Here is a 13,382-nt window from a genome sequence, read left to right on the forward strand (position 1 = left end):
GGACAGGGAGAAAAGCATCAGATCAAGACTTGTGTTCCTGGGAGGAGACTAAGACAAAAAGAGAGATTCCATGGGCAGACATATGTGAGGAAAGGGAATGGACTGAGCCACAGACTGGGCATCCCACTCTTGAGATCCTGTGTGTAGAAAACGAGCTGCTTAGAAAACCACTGGGTGGGGGTGGGGGATTCCCTGGTGGCTTAGTGGTAAAGCATCCATCTGTCAATGCAGGAGAGATGAATCCAATTCTTGATCCAGGAAGACCCCACATGCTGCAGAGCAACTAAGCCTGTGCAACACAACTATTGAACCTATGCTCTAGGGTCTAGGAGCTGAAACTACTGAGCCCAAGTACCACAACTATGGAATCCCCAGAGCCCTAGAGACTATGCTCCACAACAAAAGAAACCACTACAATGATAAACTTGCATATCACAACTAGAGAGTAGTCCCCATTTGCTACAACTAGAGAAAATCTTGTGCAACAACTGAGACCCAGCACAGACAAAAAAAAAAAGTTAAAAATAAATAAATAAAAACAAAGTGACTGGGACAGATGGAAAGACTAGAGAACCTGGACTTCACTTGTGAGGACTGTGACTATGTTAACTTGTCCCAAGATAGAGTGCAGAGACGCCTGCCCTTGTGATTTGCTTAGTCATATTCCCCAGTTCAAGCCAAATGAACACCCTGGCCTGCTCACTCCAAGACACAGCTTGGCATTAGGTCTAGCCTTGCCAAATCCTTGGTAAAGACTCCACCTAGGACTGGAGAAGTGACCCAGGACCTCAGAATGTAGCCAGCTGGGGTAGTTGTGGCCATTGTCAGTGCTTACTCAAACAGCACCCCAGAGGCAGCCCACACTTCTGATGGCAACATGGCTGCCTGGACTCCTGCAACCACCTGGACTGAGCTCACCAGTCTTAGCTAAGTTAGTGCTCTGGTTCCACCACTCCACACCACAGCCAAGCACTAGATCTGGGGCAACAAAAAAACGGGAAAAGATGCAGCCATGGCTTACATCTGAGTGGAGCTGCAGATGCCTAAATAGGCAGTGTCTCAGACTTCTGTAAGTGCACAAACCCCACTTGCTTCAGCACTCCCCTCCTTCGTAGCAAAGGCCTCAGTATAGGGAGAAGAGAAAACACACACTTAAAGAGAACAGAACCAGTTGAGTCTGACTCTCAGGGCTTCCACTCTAGCAACTTGGGAGCACACTCAGCCCCTGACAAGGTGGTGATAGCCACTGAGTGGAGAATCCCTCTGCAGACCCTGCACAGACCCTAGCTCCTCCATCACCAGTCACGATCCCTACCAATGTGATGGTGGCCAACTCATCCTAAAGGAAAGACGTGACTGGAATCCACATCAAATTCTGCCCCCTCCCCCATGAAAGACATTGGATTCTAACAATCTACACAGGGACGCTCCCTCATAAGAGTGCCACTGTAATACCTCAATAAGTAAGAGTTTCACCTAAATTAAAAGAGACAGTAAAAGTTAAATAAATGAAAAGGCAGAAGAACAGCTCTCAATTGGAAAAGCAAGAGAAAATCCCTGAAGAAAAGAAATAATGAAAGAGGTAAAATGCCTATCAGACAATGAATTAAAAACATTAGTAATAAAAAGGCTAACTGAATTAGAAAATAAAATTAATCTAAGCACAGATCATTTTAACAGAGAACTAGGAAATATAAAGAAGATCCAATCAAAAATACATCATTCAATATCTGAGTGAGAAAACACTCTGAAGGCAATAAATAACAGATTAAATGACACAGATTAACACATAAGTGATCTGGAAGATAGAAAAATGGGAATCACCCAATCAAAACAACAGGCAGAAGGAAAAAAAGAAAGCAGCAAATGAGATCAATAGAATAACACTAATGTTTGCATTATAGGAATTCCAGAAAGAGAAGAGAGAACATTATATCAAAAACATGCAAATACACATTCTTTTCAAGTACAGACATGATGTTCTACAGGACAAATTAAAAAATATGATAAGCCTCAACAAATTTAAAAGCATAGATGTTATATCAAGCATTTTGCCTGAACACAACAGTGTGAAACTAGAAATAAACTACAGGAAAAAAATGGTAAAAAGGCAAGCACATGGAGATTAAACAGCTTGCTACTAGAAGACTAGTGTATCAATATAGAATTGATACTTCGTTGATTTTGCAAAAAAAGAAATCAAGAAATACCTCAAGACAAACCAAAGTGGAAAAACAAATTTCCAAAATCTATGGGATGAAGCAAAGACTTTTCTGAGACAGAAGTTCATAGCAATAAACCTTCCTCAAGAAATAAGAAAAATCTCAAATAAGCAGCCTAAACCATGAGCTGGAAATCGGAAATAAAAGAAGAAACAAAGCCCAAGGTCAACAGAAGGAAGGAAATAATCAAGATGAGAGAGGAAATAAATAATATAGAGATCAAAAATAACAGAGAAGATCAATGAAACTAAGAACTCATATTTTGAAAAGATAAACAATATTGGTAGATCTTTAACCATGCTCACCAAGAAGAAAAGAGAGAGGAAATGATAGAGGAGAAATAGTATCTGACATCTCAGAGACACACATACAAAAGAAAATCATAACAGAATACTATTAACAGTTATAAGCCAAAGAATTGGACAATTTAAAAGAAATAGACAAATTTCTAGAAACATATGACCTGTCAAGACTGAATCAAAAGGAAAGTACAATTTGAACAAATTGATCACTAGAAGTGAAATTATATTTGTTTTTTAAAAAATCTCCCAGCAAACAAAAGTCCAGGGCTGGACATCTTCAAAGTGGAGTTCCACCAGATATATAATGAAGAATACCTAGGCTTTTCAAAGCATTTAAAAAATTGAGGCTGAGGGAACACTTTCAAACTCATTCTATGAGGCCAACATTACTCTGATACTTAAACAAGACAAAGATATTATAAGAATAGAAAATTACAGGTCAGTACCTTAAAAAATATAGATGCAAAAATCCTCATCAAAATGTTAGCAAATGGAATACAACAATAGATAGAATCATAAACCACACTCACACTGGATTTATTCTAGGTCACAAGGATGGTTCAGCATACACAAATCAAGCAAAGTGTTACAAAACATTAATAAAAGGAAAGATAAAATTTTATGATCATCCAAATAGACAAAACATTTAACAAAAATCTATATCTATTCATGATAAAAATTATCATCAATATGTGCCTAAAAGGCACATATCTCAACATGATAAATGCCATTTATGACAAACCAACACTCAGCTTAGTACTCTATTATGAAAAACTGAAAGCCTTCCTATTAACATCAGGAGCAAGCCAAGGATGCCCACTCTTTTCACTTCTATTGAACAGAGTACCAGAAATCGTGGTCACAGAAGTAAGACAAGAAAGAGAAATAAAATGTGTCCAAATAAGGAGGGGTATGCAGATGACACCACCCTTATGGCATAAAGCAAAGAGGAGCTAAGAGCCTTTTGATAAAAGTGAAAGAGGAGAGTGAAAAATCTGGCTTAAAACTCAACATTCAGAAAAGAAAGATCAAGGCATCTGGTCCCATCACTTCAATGGCAAATAGATGGGGAAACAGTGAGAGACTTTCTTAGTTTCCAAAATCGTTGTAGATGGTGACTGAAGCCATGAAATTAAAAGATGCTTGCTCCTTGAAAGAAAAGCTATGGCCAAGCTAGACAACATATTAAAAAGCAGAGACATTACTTTGCAGACAAAGGTCTGTCTAGCCAAAGCTATGGTTTTTCCAGTAGTAATGTATGGATGTGAGAGTTGAGCCATAAAGAAACTTGAATGCTGAAGAACTGATGCTTTCAAACTGTAATGCTGGAGAAGACTCTTGAGAGTCCCTTGGACTGCAAAGAGATCAAACCAGTCAATCCTAAAGGAAATCAATCCTGAATATTAATTGGAAGGACTGATGCTGAAGCTGAAGCTCCAATACTTTGGCCACCAGACGCAAAGACCCAACTCATTGGAAAAGACACTGATGCTAGGAAAGACTGAAGGCAGGAAGAGACGGAGACTACAGAGGATGGGATTGTTGCTTGGCATCACCGACTCGCTGGACATGAGTTTGGTCAAACTCTGGGAGTTGGTGATGGATAGGGAAGCCTGGCATGTTGCAGTCCATGGGGTCGCAAAGATTTGGACATGACTGAGTTACTAAACAACAACAACGACCTATGTTCAACTAATCTATGACAAAGGAAACAAGGATATACAATGGTAAAAAAGACTGTCTTTTCTAACTGGTCCTGGAAAATGGGAAAACCAAATTAGTTAATCACATCATAAACAAAAATAAACTCAAAATGTTTTAAAGGCTTAAATATAATACCTGAAACCATAAAACTATAAGAGAACATAGGCAGAACAATATTTGACATAAATTGTAAAAAATATTTTCTTGCATCAGTCTTCCAAGAGAAATGAAATACAAATAAAAATAAACACAGGGGACCTAATTAAACTTAAAAGCATTTTTAAGGAAATGCAAAGGAAACCATTGTCAAAAAGAAAAATAACCTACAAATGAAGTTTGCAACCAACCAAAGGAAAAATGTCTGCAATGATATAACCCACAAAGGATTAATATCCAAAACACAAATAGCTCATACAACTCATTACTAAAAACAAACAAACAAACACCCCAATCAAAAAATAGTTAAAAGACTGGAATATACATTTCTTCAAAGAATACAAACATACAGATGGCCAAGTGGCACATGAAAACGTGCTCAACATTTCTAATTATTTGAGAAATGAAAATTAAAACCACAATGCACAAAAATAAACTCAAAGTGGATTAAAGATCTAAATGTAAGACCAGAAACTATAAAACTCCTAGAGGAGAACATAGGCAAAACACTCTCCGACATAAATCACAGCAGGATCCTCTATGACCCACCTCCCAGAATATTGGAAATAAAAGCAAAACTAAACAAATGGGACCTAATTAAACTTAAAAGCTTTTGCACAACAAAGGAAACTATAAGCAAGGTGAAAAGACAGCCTTCAGAATGGGAGAAAATAATAGCAAATGAAGAAAGAGACAAAGGATTAATCTCAAAAACATACAAGCAACTCCTGCAGCTCAATTCCAGAAAAATAAATGACCCAATCAAAAAATGGGCCAAAGAACTAAACAGACATTTCTCCAAAGAAGACATACAGATGGCTAAGAAACACATGAAAAGATGCTCAACATCACTCATTATTAGAGAAATGCAAATCAAAACCTCAATGAGGTACCATTATATGCCAGTCAGGATGGCTGCTATCCAAAAGTCTACAAGCAATAAATGCTGGAGAGGGTGTGGAGAAAAGGGAACCCTCTTACACTGTTAGTGGGAATGCAAACTAGTACAGCTGCTATGGAGAACAGTGTGGAGATTCCTTAAAAAAACTGGAAATAGAACTGCCATATGACCCAGCAATCCCACTTCTGGGCATACACACCGAGGAAACCAGATCTGAAAGAGACACGTGTACCCCAATGTTCATTGCAGCACTGTTTATAATAGCCAGGACATGGAAGCAACCTAGATGCCCATCAGCAGACGAATGGATAAAGAAGCTGTGGTACATATACACAATGGAATATTACTCAGCCATTAAAAATCTGAGTCGGTTCTAATGAGATGGATGAAACTGGAGCCCATTATACAGAGTGAAGTAAGCCAGAAAGACAAAGACCAATAGAGTATACTAACGCATATATATGGAATTTAAAAAGATGGTAATGACAACCCTATATGCAAAACAGAAAAAGAGACACAGATGTACAGAACAGAGTTTTAGACTCTGTGGAGAAGGCGAGGGTGGGATATTCTGAGAGAATAGCATTGGAACAAGTATACTGTCAAGGGTGAAACAGATCACCAGCCCAGGTTGGATGCATGGGACAAGTGCTCATGGCTGGTGCACTGGGAAGACCCAGAGGGTTGGGATGGAGAGGGAGGCGGGAGGGGTGATCGGGATGGGGAACACATGAAAATCCATGGCTGATTCATGTCAATGTATGGCAAAAACCCACTATAATATTGTAAAGTAATTAGCCTCCAACTAATAAAAATAAATGGAAAAAATAAAATAAAATCTCAAGAAAAACAAAAAGTTAAACAGAAAAAAATAAAATTAAAAAAAAAAAACCACAATGCAGTGTCACCTTACACTAGTCAGAATGGCTACTATCAAAAAGTCTATAAATAATAGATGTTGGAGAGGACGTGCAGAAAAGGGAATCCTTGTACAGTGTTGGTGGGAATGTGAATTGATGCAGCCAAATAGAACCACCACTTGACCCAGGAATTCCACTCCTGGGTATACATCCAGGAAAAATAAAATACTAATATGAAAAGATTCATACACTGCAATGTTTATAGCAGCACTTTTACAATAGCCAAGGCATTGAAGCAGCCCACGTTCTCATTAACATATGACTGAAATAAGAGTATATAAATAGGTAGACAGAGAGATAGATATACACACAATGGAATATGATCATCCATAAAAAGAATAAAATGCTGCCATTTATCACAACATGGATGGACATAGAGATCATGCTTAGTGAAATGTCAGATAGGGAAAAACAAATACTACATGATATCATTTATATGTATGAATCCAAAAAAAAACAAAATGAATGTATATGCAAAACAGAAATAGACTCATATGGCCAAAGGGGAGAGAGGGTAGGGAAGAAACAAAATAGTGGTACAGCACTAACAGATAGAAATGATGAGATATGAAATAGATAAGTAAGAAGAATATAATCTATAGTTGAGGGAATAATACCCATTACATTGTAATAACCTATAATGGAATATAATGAGCAAAAATACTGGATCAATATGTTTTACATTTGAAACAGCCACAATAATTTAAATCACTATACTTCAATAAAAATACAAAAAGAGACAATCATACTATTTAAAATAGACAAGAGTATATTAAAATATTTAGCAATTAACAAATTATTCACAAAATTTGATAATTAAAAAGGAAAGAATAGTCTTTTTAAATAGAATATGAGAAGCTGATTCACAAATTTGAATGATCACACATCGTGATCATCTGGGTCATGATCTTTTTTGTATAGTTGTTCTGTGTATTCTTGCCACCTCTTTTAAATATCATCTGCTTCTGTTAGGTCCATATTATTTCTGTCCTTTATTGAGCCCATCTTTGCATGAAATATTTCCTTGGTATCTCTAATTTTCTTGAAGAGACCTCTAGTCTTTCCCATTCTATTGTTTTCCTCTATTTCTTTGCAATGATCACTGAGGAAGGCTTTTTTATCTCTCCTTTATTCTTATCTTTATTCTTATTTTTATCTTAGCTCCTTTATTCTTATCTCTGCTATTCTTTGGAACTCTACGTTCAAAATCTTTCATTTTCTCCTTTGCTTTTCTCTTCTCTTCTTTTCACAGCTATTTGTAAGTTCTCCTCAGACAGCCACTTTGCTTTTTTGCATTTCTTTTTCTTGGGGTTGGTCTTGTTCCCTGTCTCCTGTACAATGTCACGAACCTCTGTCCATAATTATTCAGGCCCTCTGTCTACCAGACCTAGTCCCTTAAATCTATTTCTCACTTCCACTGTATAATTATAAAGGATTTGATTTAGGCTATACCTGACTGGTTTCGTGGTCCTCCCTACTTTCTTCAATGTAAGTCTGATTTTGGCAATAAGGAGTTCATGATCTGAGCCACAGTCAGCTCCCCATCTTGTTTTTGCTGACTGGGTAGAGCTTCTCCATCTTTGGCTGCCAATAATATAATCAATCTGATTTCAGTGTTGACCATCTAGTGATGGCCACGTGTAGAGTTTTCTCTTGTGTTATTGGAAGAGGGTGTTTTCTATGGCCAGTGTGTTCTCTCGGCAACACTCTGTTAGTGTTTGCCCTACTTCATTCTGTACTATGAGGTCAAATTTGCCTGTTACTCTGGGTGTTTCTTGACTTCCTACTTTCGCATTTCAGTCCCCTATAATGAAAAGGACATCTTTTTTGGGTGTTAGTTCTAAAAGGTCTTGTAGGTCTTCATAGAACAATTCAACTTCAGCATCTTCAGTGTTATTGTTTGGGGCATAGACTTGAATTGAATTGTTTGCCTTGGAAATGAATAGAGATCATTCTGTCGTCTTTGAGATTGCATCCAAGTACTGCATTTCGTACTCTTTTGTTGACTATGATGGCTACTCCATTTCTTCTAAGGGATTCCTGCCCACAGTAGTAGATATAATGGTCATCTGAGTTAAATTCACCCATTCCAGTTCATCTTAGTTCGCTGATTCCTCGAATGTTGACGTTCACTCTTGCTATCTTCTGTTTGATAACTTCCAATTTGCCTTGATTCATGGACCTAACATTCCAGGTTCCTATGCAATACTGCTCTAGATGGGGAAAACAGTGGCCGATATTAAGAAAACGCGCAGGGTGACAATATACAGCCTTGACGTACTCCTTTCCCTATTTGGAACCAGCCTGTTGGTCCATGTCCAGTTCTAACTGTTGTTTCCTGACCTGCATATAGGTTTCTCAAGAGGCAGGTCAGGTGGTCTGGTATTCCCATCTCTTTCAGAATTTTCCACAGTTTATTGTGATCCACACAGTCAAAAGCTCTGGCATAGTCAATAAAGCAGAAATAGATGTTTTTCTGGAACTCTCTTGCTTTTTTGATGATTCAGCAGATGTTGGCAATTTCATCTCTGGTTCCTCTGCCTTTTCTAAAACCAACTTGAACATCTGGAAGTTTACTGTTCATGTATTGCTGCAGCCTGGCTTGGAGAATTTTCAGCATTACTTTACTAGCGTGTGAGATGAGTGCAACTGTGTGGTAGTTTGAGCATTCTTTGGGATTGCCTATCTTTGGGATTGGAGTGAAAACTAACGTTTTCCAGTCCTGTGGCCACTGCTGAGTTTTCCAAATTTGCTGGCATATTGAGTGCAGCACTTTCACAGCATCGTCTTTCAGGATTTGAAATCGCTCAACTGAAATTCCATCACATCCACTAGCTTTGTTCATAGTGATGCTTTCTAAGGCCCACTTGACTTCACATTCCAGGATGTCTGACTCTAGGTGAGTTATCACACCATTGTGATTATCTGGGTCATGAAGATCTTTTTTGTACAGTTCCTCTGCATATTCTTGCCACCTCTTCTTAATATCTTCTGTTTCTATTAGGTCCATACAGTTTCTGTCCTTTTTGAACCCATCTTTGCATGAAATGTTCCCTTGGTATCTCTAATTTTCTTGAAGAGTTCTGTAGTCTTTCCCATTCTATTGTTTTCCTCTATTTCTTTGCATTGATCGCCAAGGAAGGCTTTCTTGTCTCTCCTTGCTATTCTTTGGAACTCTGAATTCAAATGGGAATATCTTTCCTTTTCTCCTTTGCTTTTCACTTCTCTTCTTTTCACAGTTATATGTAAAGTCTTCTCAGACAGCCATTTTGCCTTTTTTCATTTATTTTCCATGGGGATGGTCTTCATCCCTGTCTCCTGTACAATGTCACGAACCTCCATCCATACTTCATCAGGCACTCTATCAGATCTAGTCCCTTAAATCTATTTTTCACTTCCACTGTATAATCATAAAGGATTTGATTTAGTTCATACCTTAATGGTCTAGTAATTTTCCCCACTTTCTTCAATTTAAGTCTGAATTTGGCAATAAGGAGTTCATGATCTGAGCCACAGTCAGCTCCCCATCTTGTTTTTGTTCACGGGGTAGAGTTTCTCCATCTTTGGCTGCAAATAATATAATCAATCTGATTTCAGTGTTGACCATCTAGTGGTGTCCATGTCTAGAATCTTCTCTTGTGTTGTTGGAAGAGGGTGTTTGCTATGACCAGTGTGTTCTCTTGGCAAAACTCTATTCGCCTTTGCCCTGCTTAATTCCATACTCCAAGGCCAAATTTGCCTGCTACTCTGGGTGTTTCTCGGCTTCCTACTTTTGCATTCCAGCCCCCTATAATGAAAAGGACATCTTTTTTGGGCGTTAGTTCTAAAAGGTCTTGTAAGTCTTCATAGTACCATTCAACTTCAGCTTCTTCAGCATTACTGGTTGGGGCATAGACTTGAATTATCCTGATACTGAATCGTTTGCCTTGGAAACAAACAGAGATCATTCTGTCATTTTTGAGATTGCATCCAAGTACTGCATTTCAGACTCTTTTGTTTACTATGATGGCTACTCCATTTCTTCTAAGGGATTCCTGCCCACAGTAGTAGATATAATGGTCATCTGAGTTAAATTCACCCATTCCAGTTCATCTTAGTTCGCTGATTCCTCGAATGTCGACATTCACTCTTGCCATCTCCTGTTTGACCACTTCCAATTTGCCTTGATTCATGGACCTAACAGTCCAGGTTCTTATGCAATATTGCTCTTTGCAGCATCAGACCTTGCTTTTATCACCAGTCACATCCACAACTGGGTATTGTTCTTGGTTTGGCTCCATCCCTTCATTCTTTCTGGAGTTATTTCTCCCCTGATCTCCAGTAGCATATTGAGCACCTACTGACCTGGGGAGTTCCTCTTTCAGTATCCTATCATTTTGTCTTTTCATACTGTTCATGGGGTTCTCAAGGCAAGAATACTGAAGTGGTTTGCCAGTCCCTTCTCCAGTGGACCACATTCTGTCAGACTTCTCCACCATGATCTGTCCATCTTGGGTGGACCCACACGGCATGGCTTAGTTTCATTGAGTTAGACAAGGCTGTGGTCCTGTGATCAGATTGGCTGGTTTTCTGTGATTATGGTTTCAGTGTGTCTGCCCTCTGATGCCCTCTTGCAGCACCTACTGTCTTTCTTGGCTTTCTCTTACCTTGATGTGGGATATCTCTTCATGGCTGCTCCAGCAAAGTGCAGCCACTATTCCCTACCTTGGACGAGTGGTATCTCCTCACTGCTGCCCCTCCTGACCCTGAGCATGGAGTAGCTCTTCTCCCAGTGAAGGACCACACAGATGTGCCTGGTGGCTGCGACGGACCACACAGAAGCTACAAGCTACCCATCAGCATACAGGCTACTTAAAGTCTTCCTGAGTCAATAGTCCTCTGGACAAGTTTCCTGGCCAAGCCCTTCCCACAAAAGGGACAAGATCTATCTTCACCCACCAGTGGGCAGGAACCAGCCCCTCCCACCAGAAAGGCTGTATGAACCACTTAGACAGCATCATTCAACAGAGGGCAGATAGCAGAAGCAAGAAACACTATACCCCTACTGCCTGAAGAACAAAAACTGCAATCACAGAAAATTGCACAAAATGAGTTGGTAGAGGAATATGTCCCAGATGAAGGATTAAGATAAAAACCCATTAGGTCAACTAGGTGATCAACAATCTACCAGGAAGAGAATTCAGAGTAATGACAGTAAAGATAATCTAAAGTCTCAGAAAAAGAATGGAGACACATTTTGAGAAGACACAAGAAATGTTTAACAAAGACCTAGAAGAACTAAAGAACAAACATATATGAACAACACAATAACTGAAATGAAAAATATGCTAGAAGGAATCAATAGCAGGATAAGTGAGGCAGAAGAATGGATAAATGATCTGGAAGATGGAATGGTGGATATCACTACCATGGATTGAAATAATGATAAAAAGATGAAAAAAAATGAAGACAATATAGGGGCGCTTTGGGACAATTTTAAATGTGCCAACCTTCACATTATAGGGGGTCAAAGAAAGAGAACAGAGAAAGAAAGTTCCCCAAAAATATTTGAAGAAATTAGTAGCAGAAAACTTCCCTAATATGAGGAAGAAAGCAATCACCCAAGTCCAAGAAGTGCAGATATTCCTTGGAAGAATACACCCAAAGACAAACATACCAAGGCACATAGAAATCAAATTGACAAATATTAAAGATTAAGGAAAAATATTAAAAACCACAAGGGAAAAATGACAAATACCTGCCAAGGAAATTCCCATAAGGATACCAGCTGACTGCTCAGCAGAAACTCTGCAGGCCAGAAGGGAGTGACATGATATATTTAAAGTGATTAAGGGAAAGGCCTTCAACCAAGAATACTCTATCCAGCAAAGCCCTCATCCAGATTTGATACAGAAATAAAAGTCTTCACAGATAAGACAAACACTAACAGAGTTCAGCACTAACAGACCATCTTTGCAACAGGTGCTAAAGAAACTTTTCTAGGCAAAGGAGACCAGCAACTCAAAACAACGTTGTATATATATAGATTACTATATCAAAACCTCATGGAGGGACTTATCTGGTTGTCTAATGGTTAAGACTTTGCCTTCCTGCAGGGTGTGCAGGTTCAGTCCCTGATTGGGGAGCTAAGTTCCCACCTGCCTAGTGGCCAAGAAATCAAAACATAAAACAGAAGCAATATTATAACAAATTCAATAAAGACTTTAAAAAGTTGAACACATTAAAAAAATTTTGTTTAAACCACATTAAAAAAAAAAAAAAAAAACCCTCATGGGAACTGTAAGCCCCCAAACTACAATTGGTATAAACACAAACACAAAAAGTAACACAAAAAAATACTAAAGATTGTCATCAAACTGCAAGAGAACAAAAGAGGAAGGGGAAAACAACAACAAAAGAAAACCCAAACAATTAAGAAAATGGTCAGGTGCTCAATGGATAAAGAATCTGCCTGAAATAGGAACACATATATCAATAAATACCTTAAACATAAATGGGTTAAATGTTCTAACCAAAAGACATAAACTGGTTGAATCAATACAAAAATAAGAAATATATTTATGCCATCAACAAGAAATTAAGTTCAGATCTAGGACATAGATGATAAGTGAAAGGATTAAAAAGTAAGGTATTCCATGCAAAAGGAAATCAAAAGAAAGCTGGAGTAGCAATACCATGACATACAAAATATACTTTGAAATAATGTATGACAAAACCCACTACAATATTGTAAAGTAATTAGCCTCCAACTAATAAAAATAAATGAAAAAAAAAAAAACTTATAGACACACAATTAGAATTGAAACATAAAAAAAAAATTTTATAAGCAACAAAGAAGGATTATAGATTGATTCAAAGTATCAGGGATTGATCTAAGAAGAAAAATTAGCAATTATTAATATACATGCACCCAACATAGGAGCACCTCAATACATAAGGCAAATACTAAGTCATGAAAGGAGAAATTGAGAGTAACACAATAATACTGGAGGACTTTAGCAACCTACTTTTATCAATGGATAGATAATCCGGATAGAAAATCCATAAGAAAACACAGGTCTTAAATGACACATTACACCCAGATGGACTTAACTGATATTTAAATAGATGTGGAAAAAATGGAAACAGTGACAGACTTTAATTTCTGGGGTTCCAAATCACTGTGGATGGTGACCGT

This window comes from Dama dama, chromosome 1, assembly GCF_033118175.1.
Source record: "Dama dama isolate Ldn47 chromosome 1, ASM3311817v1, whole genome shotgun sequence".
NCBI classification, from domain to species: Eukaryota; Metazoa; Chordata; class Mammalia; order Artiodactyla; family Cervidae; genus Dama; species Dama dama.